Raw genomic sequence first — 13,234 nt, forward strand, 5'->3', positions numbered from 1 at the left:
TATATATATATACCCTTATACACCATTTTAATAAAAAATATCACAAAATTCTTCTAAGTCCCTCGGGAAGAGTGAGAGACGCGCACGTTCATTTTCAGAGCTCCTAGACCTTCCTATAAGAAGTTAGCCAAAAAGTAGCTTCGAAAAACGCTTAGGTTAAGTTTCAGAGTTGCTTCTAATGTACCGAAGCTGGAATTAGACATAATTTCACTCTCACAACATTATGGCTGGTTGGAGACAGTCCGAACCACAAGTACTGGGTCCATGGTTCTGGGCGTATACTGGGGGGACGGGGACGACTCCCATTAACCCCTGACTATACCGGGGATACGCTTATCACAATGCCTTTCTGGTCTGTGCTGAAGCAGGGCATTCTGGCAGCCAATTGGCTTGACTTTTATTAGTGAGCCTGGTTACCCCCTCTCGGAACCACAGACTTAGAAATCGCCAGCTCATATACAGTGCATAAAATATATTTATATATATACCCTTATACACCATTTTAATAAAAAATATCACAAAATTCTTCTACAGTAAGTCCCTCGGGAAGAGTTAAAGACGCGCACGTTCATTTTCAGAGCTCCTAGACCTTCCTATAAGAAGTTAGCCAAAAAGTAGCTTCGAAAAACGCTTAGGTTAAGTCTCAGAGTTGCATCTAATGTACCGAAGCTGGACTTAGACATAATTTCACTCTCACAACATTATGGCTGGTTGGAGACAGTCCGAACCACAAATACCGGGTCCATGGTTCTGGCCATATACTGGGGGGACGGGGACGACTCCCATTAACCCCTGACTATACCGAGGATACGCTTATCACAATGCCTTACTGGTCTGTGCTGAAGCAGGGCATTCTGGCAGCCAAGTGGCTTGACCTTTATTAGTGAGCCTGGTTACCCCCTCTCGGAACCACAGACTTAGAAATCGCCAGCTCATATACAGTGCATAAAATATATTTATATATATACCCTTATACACCATTTTAATAAAAAATATCACAAAATTCTTCTACGTCCCTCGGGAAGAGTGAAAGACGCGCACATTCATTTTCAGAGCTCCTACACCTTCCTATAAGAAGTTAGCCAAAAAGTAGCTTCGAAAAACGCTTAGGTTAAGTCTCAGAGTTGCTTCTAATGTACCGAAGCTGGACTTAGACATAATTTCACTCTCACAACATTATGGCTGGTTGGAGACAGTCCGAACCACAAATACCGGGTCCATGGTTCTGGCCATATACTGGGGGGACGGGGACGACTCCCATTAACCCCTGACTATACCGGGGATACGCTTATCACAATGCCTTACTGGTCTGTGCTGAAGCAGGGCATTCTGGCAGCCAAGTGGCTTGACCTTTATTAGTGAGCCTGGTTACCCCCTCTCGGAACCACAGACTTAGAAATCGCCAGCTCATATACAGTGCATAAAATATATTTATATATATACCCTTATACACCATTTTAATAAAAAATATCACAAAATTCTTCTACGTCCCTCGGGAAGAGTGAAAGACGCGCACATTCATTTTCAGAGCTCCTACACCTTCCTATAAGAAGTTAGCCAAAAAGTAGCTTCGAAAAACGCTTAGGTTAAGTCTCAGAGTTGCTTCTAATGTACCGAAGCTGGACTTAGACATAATTTCACTCTCACAACATTATGGCTGGTTGGAGACAGTCCGAACCACAAATACCGGGTCCATGGTTCTGGCCATATACTGGGGGGACGGGGACGACTCCCATTAACCCCTGACTATACCGGGGATACGCTTATCACAATGCCTTACTGGTCTGTGCTGAAGCAGGGCATTCTGGCAGCCAAGTGGCTTGACCTTTATTAGTGAGCCTGGTTACCCCCTCTCGGAACCACAGACTTAGAAATCGCCAGCTCATATACAGTGCATAAAATAAATTTATATATATATACCCTTATACACCATTTTAATAAAAAATATCACAAAATTCTTCTAAGTCCCTCGGGAAGAGTGAAAGACGCGCACGTTCATTTTCAGAGCTCCTAGACCTTCCTATAAGAAGTTAGCCAAAAAGTAGCTTCGAAAAACGCTTAGGTTAAGTTTCAGAGTTGCTTCTAATGTACCGAAGCTGGACTTAGACATAATTTCACTCTCACAACATTATGGCTGGTTGGAGACAGTCCGAACCACAAATACCGGGTCCATGGTTCTGGCCATATACTGGGGGGACAGGGACGACTCCCATTAACCCCTGACTATACCGGGGATACGCGTATCACAATGCCTTACTGGTCTGTGCTGAAGCAGGGCATTCTGGCAGCCAAGTTGCTTGACCTTTATTAGTGAGCCTGGTTACCCCCTCTCGGAACCACAGACTTAGAAATCGCAAGCTCATATACAGTGCATAAAATATATTTATATATATACCCTTATACACCATTTTAATAAAAAATATCACAAAATTCTTCTAAGTCCCTCGGGAAGAGTGAAAGACGCGCACGTTCATTTTCAGAGCTCCTAGACCTTCCTATAAGAAGTTAGCCAAAAAGTAGCTTCGAAAAACGCTTAGGTTAAGTTTCAGAGTTGCTTCAAATGTACCGAAGCTGGAATTAGACATAATTTCACTCTCACAACATTATGGCTGGTTGGAGACAGTCCGAACCACAAGTACTGGGTCCATGGTTCTGGGCGTATACTGGGGGGACGGGGACGACTCCCATTAACCCCTGACTATACCGGGGATACGCTTATCACAATGCCTTTCTGGTCTGTGCTGAAGCAGGGCATTCTGGCAGCCAATTTGTTGACTTTCATTAGTGAGCCTGGTTACCCCCTCTCGGAACCACAGACTTAGAAATCGCCAGCTCATATACAGTGCATAAAATATATTTATATATATACCCTTATACACCATTTTAATAAAAAATATCACAAAATTCTTCTAAGTCCCTCGGGAAGAGTGAAAGACGCGCACGTTCATTTTCAGAGCTCCTAGACCTTCCTATAAGAAGTTAGCCAAAAAGTAGCTTCGAAAAACGCTTAGGTTAAGTTTCAGAGTTGCTTCTAATGTACCGAAGCTGGACTTAGACATAATTTCACTCTCACAACATTATGGCTGGTTGGAGACAGTCCGAACCACAAATACCGGGTCCATGGTTCTGGCCATATACTGGGGGGACAGGGACGACTCCCATTAACCCCTGACTATACCGGGGATACGCGTATCACAATGCCTTACTGGTCTGTGCTGAAGCAGGGCATTCTGGCAGCCAAGTTGCTTGACCTTTATTAGTGAGCCTGGTTACCCCCTCTCGGAACCACAGACTTAGAAATCGCCAGCTCATATACAGTGCATAAAATAAATTTATATATATATACCCTTATACACCATTTTAATAAAAAATATCACAAAATTCTTCTAAGTCCCTCGGGAAGAGTGAGAGACGCGCACGTTCATTTTCAGAGCTCCTAGACCTTCCTATAAGAAGTTAGCCAAAAAGTAGCTTCGAAAAACGCTTAGGTTAAGTTTCAGAGTTGCTTCTAATGTACCGAAGCTGGAATTAGACATAATTTCACTCTCACAACATTATGGCTGGTTGGAGACAGTCCGAACCACAAGTACTGGGTCCATGGTTCTGGGCGTATACTGGGGGGACGGGGACGACTCCCATTAACCCCTGACTATACCGGGGATACGCTTATCACAATGCCTTTCTGGTCTGTGCTGAAGCAGGGCATTCTGGCAGCCAATTGGCTTGACTTTTATTAGTGAGCCTGGTTACCCCCTCTCGGAACCACAGACTTAGAAATCGCCAGCTCATATACAGTGCATAAAATATATTTATATATATACCCTTATACACCATTTTAATAAAAAATATCACAAAATTCTTCTACAGTAAGTCCCTCGGGAAGAGTTAAAGACGCGCACGTTCATTTTCAGAGCTCCTAGACCTTCCTATAAGAAGTTAGCCAAAAAGTAGCTTCGAAAAACGCTTAGGTTAAGTCTCAGAGTTGCATCTAATGTACCGAAGCTGGACTTAGACATAATTTCACTCTCACAACATTATGGCTGGTTGGAGACAGTCCGAACCACAAATACCGGGTCCATGGTTCTGGCCATATACTGGGGGGACGGGGACGACTCCCATTAACCCCTGACTATACCGAGGATACGCTTATCACAATGCCTTACTGGTCTGTGCTGAAGCAGGGCATTCTGGCAGCCAAGTGGCTTGACCTTTATTAGTGAGCCTGGTTACCCCCTCTCGGAACCACAGACTTAGAAATCGCCAGCTCATATACAGTGCATAAAATATATTTATATATATACCCTTATACACCATTTTAATAAAAAATATCACAAAATTCTTCTACGTCCCTCGGGAAGAGTGAAAGACGCGCACATTCATTTTCAGAGCTCCTACACCTTCCTATAAGAAGTTAGCCAAAAAGTAGCTTCGAAAAACGCTTAGGTTAAGTCTCAGAGTTGCTTCTAATGTACCGAAGCTGGACTTAGACATAATTTCACTCTCACAACATTATGGCTGGTTGGAGACAGTCCGAACCACAAATACCGGGTCCATGGTTCTGGCCATATACTGGGGGGACGGGGACGACTCCCATTAACCCCTGACTATACCGGGGATACGCTTATCACAATGCCTTACTGGTCTGTGCTGAAGCAGGGCATTCTGGCAGCCAAGTGGCTTGACCTTTATTAGTGAGCCTGGTTACCCCCTCTCGGAACCACAGACTTAGAAATCGCCAGCTCATATACAGTGCATAAAATATATTTATATATATACCCTTATACACCATTTTAATAAAAAATATCACAAAATTCTTCTACGTCCCTCGGGAAGAGTGAAAGACGCGCACATTCATTTTCAGAGCTCCTACACCTTCCTATAAGAAGTTAGCCAAAAAGTAGCTTCGAAAAACGCTTAGGTTAAGTCTCAGAGTTGCTTCTAATGTACCGAAGCTGGACTTAGACATAATTTCACTCTCACAACATTATGGCTGGTTGGAGACAGTCCGAACCACAAATACCGGGTCCATGGTTCTGGCCATATACTGGGGGGACGGGGACGACTCCCATTAACCCCTGACTATACCGGGGATACGCTTATCACAATGCCTTACTGGTCTGTGCTGAAGCAGGGCATTCTGGCAGCCAAGTGGCTTGACCTTTATTAGTGAGCCTGGTTACCCCCTCTCGGAACCACAGACTTAGAAATCGCCAGCTCATATACAGTGCATAAAATAAATTTATATATATATACCCTTATACACCATTTTAATAAAAAATATCACAAAATTCTTCTAAGTCCCTCGGGAAGAGTGAAAGACGCGCACGTTCATTTTCAGAGCTCCTAGACCTTCCTATAAGAAGTTAGCCAAAAAGTAGCTTCGAAAAACGCTTAGGTTAAGTTTCAGAGTTGCTTCTAATGTACCGAAGCTGGACTTAGACATAATTTCACTCTCACAACATTATGGCTGGTTGGAGACAGTCCGAACCACAAATACCGGGTCCATGGTTCTGGCCATATACTGGGGGGACAGGGACGACTCCCATTAACCCCTGACTATACCGGGGATACGCGTATCACAATGCCTTACTGGTCTGTGCTGAAGCAGGGCATTCTGGCAGCCAAGTTGCTTGACCTTTATTAGTGAGCCTGGTTACCCCCTCTCGGAACCACAGACTTAGAAATCGCAAGCTCATATACAGTGCATAAAATATATTTATATATATACCCTTATACACCATTTTAATAAAAAATATCACAAAATTCTTCTAAGTCCCTCGGGAAGAGTGAAAGACGCGCACGTTCATTTTCAGAGCTCCTAGACCTTCCTATAAGAAGTTAGCCAAAAAGTAGCTTCGAAAAACGCTTAGGTTAAGTTTCAGAGTTGCTTCAAATGTACCGAAGCTGGAATTAGACATAATTTCACTCTCACAACATTATGGCTGGTTGGAGACAGTCCGAACCACAAGTACTGGGTCCATGGTTCTGGGCGTATACTGGGGGGACGGGGACGACTCCCATTAACCCCTGACTATACCGGGGATACGCTTATCACAATGCCTTTCTGGTCTGTGCTGAAGCAGGGCATTCTGGCAGCCAATTTGTTGACTTTCATTAGTGAGCCTGGTTACCCCCTCTCGGAACCACAGACTTAGAAATCGCCAGCTCATATACAGTGCATAAAATATATTTATATATATACCCTTATACACCATTTTAATAAAAAATATCACAAAATTCTTCTAAGTCCCTCGGGAAGAGTGAAAGACGCGCACGTTCATTTTCAGAGCTCCTAGACCTTCCTATAAGAAGTTAGCCAAAAAGTAGCTTCGAAAAACGCTTAGGTTAAGTTTCAGAGTTGCATCTAATGTACCGAAGCTGTCCTTAGACATAATTTCACTCTCACAACATTATGGCTGGTTGGAGACAGTCCGAACCACAAGTACTGGGTCCATGGTTCTGGGCGTATACTGGGGGGACGGGGACGACTCCCATTAACCCCTGACTATACCGGGGATACGCTTATCACAATGCCTTTCTGGTCTGTGCTGAAGCAGGGCATTCTGGCAGCCAATTTGTTGACTTTCATTAGTGAGCCTGGTTACCCCCTCTCGGAACCACAGACTTAGAAATCGCCAGCTCATATACAGTGCATAAAATATATTTATATATATACCCTTATACACCATTTTAATAAAAAATATCACAAAATTCTTCTAATTCCCTCGGGAAGAGTTAAAGACGCGCACGTTCATTTTCAGAGCTCCTAGACCTTCCTATAAGAAGTTAGCCAAAAAGTAGCTTCGAAAAACGCTTAGGTTAAGTTTCAGAGTTGCATCTAATGTACCGAAGCTGTCCTTAGACATAATTTCACTCTCACAACATTATGGCTGGTTGGAGACAGTCCGAACCACAAATACCGGGTCCATGGTTCTGGCCATATACTGGGGGGACGGGGACGACTCCCATTAACCCCTGACTATACCGAGGATACGCTTATCACAATGCCTTACTGGTCTGTGCTGAAGCAGGGCATTCTGGCAGCCAAGTGGCTTGACCTTTATTAGTGAGCCTGGTTACCCCCTCTCGGAACCACAGACTTAGAAATCGCCAGCTCATATACAGTGCATAAAATATATTTATATATATACCCTTATACACCATTTTAATAAAAAATATCACAAAATTCTTCTAAGTCCCTCGGGAAGAGTGAAAGACGCGCACGTTCATTTTCAGAGCTCCTAGACCTTCCTATAAGAAGTTAGCCAAAAAGTAGCTTCGAAAAACGCTTAGGTTAAGTCTCAGAGTTGCATCTAATGTACCGAAGCTGGACTTAGACATAATTTCACTCTCACAACATTATGGCTGGTTGGAGACAGTCCGAACCACAAATACCAGGTCCATGGTTCTGGCCATATACTGGGGGGACGGGGACGACTCCCATTAACCCCTGACTATACCGGGGATACGCTTATCACAATGCTTTACTGGTCTGTGCTGAAGCAGGGCATTCTGGCAGCCAAGTGGCTTGACCTTTATTAGTGAGCCTGGTTACCCCCTCTCGGAACCACAGACTTAGAAATCGCCAGCTCATATACAGTGCATAAAATAAATTTATATATATATACCCTTATACACCATTTTAATAAAAAATATCACAAAATTCTTCTAAGTCCCTCGGGAAGAGTGAAAGACGCGCACGTTCATTTTCAGAGCTCCTAGACCTTCCTATAAGAAGTTAGCCAAAAAGTAGCTTCGAAAAACGCTTAGGTTAAGTTTCAGAGTTGCTTCTAATGTACCGAAGCTGGACTTAGACATAATTTCACTCTCACAACATTATGGCTGGTTGGAGACAGTCCGAACCACAAATACCGGGTCCATGGTTCTGGCCATATACTGGGGGGACAGGGACGACTCCCATTAACCCCTGACTATACCGGGGATACGCTTATCACAATGCCTTACTGGTCTGTGCTGAAGCAGGGCATTCTGGCAGCCAAGTTGCTTGACCTTTATTAGTGAGCCTGGTTACCCCCTCTCGGAACCACAGACTTAGAAATCGCCAGCTCATATACAGTGCATAAAATAAATTTATATATATATACCCTTATACACCATTTTAATAAAAAATATCACAAAATTCTTCTAAGTCCCTCGGGAAGAGTGAAAGACGCGCACGTTCATTTTCAGAGCTCCTAGACCTTCCTATAAGAAGTTAGCCAAAAAGTAGCTTCGAAAAACGCTTAGGTTAAGTTTCAGAGTTGCTTCTAATGTACCGAAGCTGGACTTAGACATAATTTCACTCTCACAACATTATGGCTGGTTGGAGACAGTCCGAACCACAAATACCGGGTCCATGGTTCTGGCCATATACTGGGGGGACAGGGACGACTCCCATTAACCCCTGACTATACCGGGGATACGCGTATCACAATGCCTTACTGGTCTGTGCTGAAGCAGGGCATTCTGGCAGCCAAGTTGCTTGACCTTTATTAGTGAGCCTGGTTACCCCCTCTCGGAACCACAGACTTAGAAATCGCAAGCTCATATACAGTGCATAAAATATATTTATATATATACCCTTATACACCATTTTAATAAAAAATATCACAAAATTCTTCTAAGTCCCTCGGGAAGAGTGAAAGACGCGCACGTTCATTTTCAGAGCTCCTAGACCTTCCTATAAGAAGTTAGCCAAAAAGTAGCTTCGAAAAACGCTTAGGTTAAGTTTCAGAGTTGCTTCAAATGTACCGAAGCTGGAATTAGACATAATTTCACTCTCACAACATTATGGCTGGTTGGAGACAGTCCGAACCACAAGTACTGGGTCCATGGTTCTGGGCGTATACTGGGGGGACGGGGACGACTCCCATTAACCCCTGACTATACCGGGGATACGCTTATCACAATGCCTTTCTGGTCTGTGCTGAAGCAGGGCATTCTGGCAGCCAATTTGTTGACTTTCATTAGTGAGCCTGGTTACCCCCTCTCGGAACCACAGACTTAGAAATCGCCAGCTCATATACAGTGCATAAAATATATTTATATATATACCCTTATACACCATTTTAATAAAAAATATCACAAAATTCTTCTAATTCCCTCGGGAAGAGTTAAAGACGCGCACGTTCATTTTCAGAGCTCCTAGACCTTCCTATAAGAAGTTAGCCAAAAAGTAGCTTCGAAAAACGCTTAGGTTAAGTTTCAGAGTTGCATCTAATGTACCGAAGCTGTCCTTAGACATAATTTCACTCTCACAACATTATGGCTGGTTGGAGACAGTCCGAACCACAAATACCGGGTCCATGGTTCTGGCCATATACTGGGGGGACGGGGACGACTCCCATTAACCCCTGACTATACCGAGGATACGCTTATCACAATGCCTTACTGGTCTGTGCTGAAGCAGGGCATTCTGGCAGCCAAGTGGCTTGACCTTTATTAGTGAGCCTGGTTACCCCCTCTCGGAACCACAGACTTAGAAATCGCCAGCTCATATACAGTGCATAAAATATATTTATATATATACCCTTATACACCATTTTAATAAAAAATATCACAAAATTCTTCTAAGTCCCTCGGGAAGAGTGAAAGACGCGCACGTTCATTTTCAGAGCTCCTAGACCTTCCTATAAGAAGTTAGCCAAAAAGTAGCTTCGAAAAACGCTTAGGTTAAGTTTCAGAGTTGCTTCAAATGTACCGAAGCTGGAATTAGACATAATTTCACTCTCACAACATTATGGCTGGTTGGAGACAGTCCGAACCACAAGTACTGGGTCCATGGTTCTGGGCGTATACTGGGGGGACGGGGACGACTCCCATTAACCCCTGACTATACCGGGGATACGCTTATCACAATGCCTTTCTGGTCTGTGCTGAAGCAGGGCATTCTGGCAGCCAATTTGTTGACTTTCATTAGTGAGCCTGGTTACCCCCTCTCGGAACCACAGACTTAGAAATCGCCAGCTCATATACAGTGCATAAAATATATTTATATATATACCCTTATACACCATTTTAATAAAAAATATCACAAAATTCTTCTAATTCCCTCGGGAAGAGTTAAAGACGCGCACGTTCATTTTCAGAGCTCCTAGACCTTCCTATAAGAAGTTAGCCAAAAAGTAGCTTCGAAAAACGCTTAGGTTAAGTTTCAGAGTTGCATCTAATGTACCGAAGCTGTCCTTAGACATAATTTCACTCTCACAACATTATGGCTGGTTGGAGACAGTCCGAACCACAAATACCGGGTCCATGGTTCTGGCCATATACTGGGGGGACGGGGACGACTCCCATTAACCCCTGACTATACCGAGGATACGCTTATCACAATGCCTTACTGGTCTGTGCTGAAGCAGGGCATTCTGGCAGCCAAGTGGCTTGACCTTTATTAGTGAGCCTGGTTACCCCCTCTCGGAACCACAGACTTAGAAATCGCCAGCTCATATACAGTGCATAAAATATATTTATATATATACCCTTATACACCATTTTAATAAAAAATATCACAAAATTCTTCTAAGTCCCTCGGGAAGAGTGAAAGACGCGCACGTTCATTTTCAGAGCTCCTAGACCTTCCTATAAGAAGTTAGCCAAAAAGTAGCTTCGAAAAACGCTTAGGTTAAGTCTCAGAGTTGCATCTAATGTACCGAAGCTGGACTTAGACATAATTTCACTCTCACAACATTATGGCTGGTTGGAGACAGTCCGAACCACAAATACCAGGTCCATGGTTCTGGCCATATACTGGGGGGACGGGGACGACTCCCATTAACCCCTGACTATACCGGGGATACGCTTATCACAATGCCTTTCTGGTCTGTGCTGAAGCAGGGCATTCTGGCAGCCAATTTGCTTGACTTTTATTAGTGAGCCTGGTTACCCCCTCTCGGAACCACAGACTTAGAAATCGCCAGCTCATATACAGTGCATAAAATATATTTATATATATACCCTTATACACCATTTTAATAAAAAATATCACAAAATTCTTCTAAGTCCCTCGGGAAGAGTGAAAGACGCGCACGTTCATTTTCAGAGCTCCTAGACCTTCCTATAAGAAGTTAGCCAAAAAGTAGCTTCGAAAAACGCTTAGGTTAAGTTTCAGAGTTGCATCTAATGTACCGAAGCTGTCCTTAGACATAATTTCACTCTCACAACATTATGGCTGGTTGGAGACAGTCCGAACCACAAGTACTGGGTCCATGGTTCTGGGCGTATACTGGGGGGACGGGGACGACTCCCATTAACCCCTGACTATACCGGGGATACGCTTATCACAATGCCTTTCTGGTCTGTGCTGAAGCAGGGCATTCTGGCAGCCAATTTGTTGACTTTCATTAGTGAGCCTGGTTACCCCCTCTCGGAACCACAGACTTAGAAATCGCCAGCTCATATACAGTGCATAAAATATATTTATATATATACCCTTATACACCATTTTAATAAAAAATATCACAAAATTCTTCTAATTCCCTCGGGAAGAGTTAAAGACGCGCACGTTCATTTTCAGAGCTCCTAGACCTTCCTATAAGAAGTTAGCCAAAAAGTAGCTTCGAAAAACGCTTAGGTTAAGTTTCAGAGTTGCATCTAATGTACCGAAGCTGTCCTTAGACATAATTTCACTCTCACAACATTATGGCTGGTTGGAGACAGTCCGAACCACAAATACCGGGTCCATGGTTCTGGCCATATACTGGGGGGACGGGGACGACTCCCATTAACCCCTGACTATACCGAGGATACGCTTATCACAATGCCTTACTGGTCTGTGCTGAAGCAGGGCATTCTGGCAGCCAAGTGGCTTGACCTTTATTAGTGAGCCTGGTTACCCCCTCTCGGAACCACAGACTTAGAAATCGCCAGCTCATATACAGTGCATAAAATATATTTATATATATACCCTTATACACCATTTTAATAAAAAATATCACAAAATTCTTCTAAGTCCCTCGGGAAGAGTGAAAGACGCGCACGTTCATTTTCAGAGCTCCTAGACCTTCCTATAAGAAGTTAGCCAAAAAGTAGCTTCGAAAAACGCTTAGGTTAAGTCTCAGAGTTGCATCTAATGTACCGAAGCTGGACTTAGACATAATTTCACTCTCACAACATTATGGCTGGTTGGAGACAGTCCGAACCACAAATACCAGGTCCATGGTTCTGGCCATATACTGGGGGGACGGGGACGACTCCCATTAACCCCTGACTATACCGGGGATACGCTTATCACAATGCTTTACTGGTCTGTGCTGAAGCAGGGCATTCTGGCAGCCAAGTGGCTTGACCTTTATTAGTGAGCCTGGTTACCCCCTCTCGGAACCACAGACTTAGAAATCGCCAGCTCATATACAGTGCATAAAATAAATTTATATATATATACCCTTATACACCATTTTAATAAAAAATATCACAAAATTCTTCTAAGTCCCTCGGGAAGAGTGAAAGACGCGCACGTTCATTTTCAGAGCTCCTAGACCTTCCTATAAGAAGTTAGCCAAAAAGTAGCTTCGAAAAACGCTTAGGTTAAGTTTCAGAGTTGCTTCTAATGTACCGAAGCTGGACTTAGACATAATTTCACTCTCACAACATTATGGCTGGTTGGAGACAGTCCGAACCACAAATACCGGGTCCATGGTTCTGGCCATATACTGGGGGGACAGGGACGACTCCCATTAACCCCTGACTATACCGGGGATACGCTTATCACAATGCCTTACTGGTCTGTGCTGAAGCAGGGCATTCTGGCAGCCAAGTTGCTTGACCTTTATTAGTGAGCCTGGTTACCCCCTCTCGGAACCACAGACTTAGAAATCGCCAGCTCATATACAGTGCATAAAATATATTTATATATATACCCTTATACACAATTTTAATAAAAAATATCACAAAATTCTTCTAAGTCCCTCGGGAAGAGTGAAAGAAGCGCACGTTCATTTTCAGAGCTCCTAGACCTTCCTATAAGAAGTTAGCCAAAAAGTAGCTTCGAAAAACGTTTAGGTTAAGTTTCAGAGTTGCTTCTAATGTACCGAAGCTGTCCTTAGACATAATTTCACTCTCACAACATTATGGCTGGTTGGAGACAGTCCGAACCACAAATACCGGGTCCATGGTTTTGGCCATATACTGGGGGGACGGGGACGACTCCCATTAACCCCTGACTATACCGGGGATACGCTTATCACAATGCCTTACTGGTCTGTGCTGAAGCAGGGCATTCTGGCAGCCAAGTTGCTTG

This window comes from Ascaphus truei, chromosome 2 (genome assembly GCF_040206685.1).
Source record: "Ascaphus truei isolate aAscTru1 chromosome 2, aAscTru1.hap1, whole genome shotgun sequence".
NCBI lineage: Eukaryota > Metazoa > Chordata > Amphibia > Anura > Ascaphidae > Ascaphus > Ascaphus truei.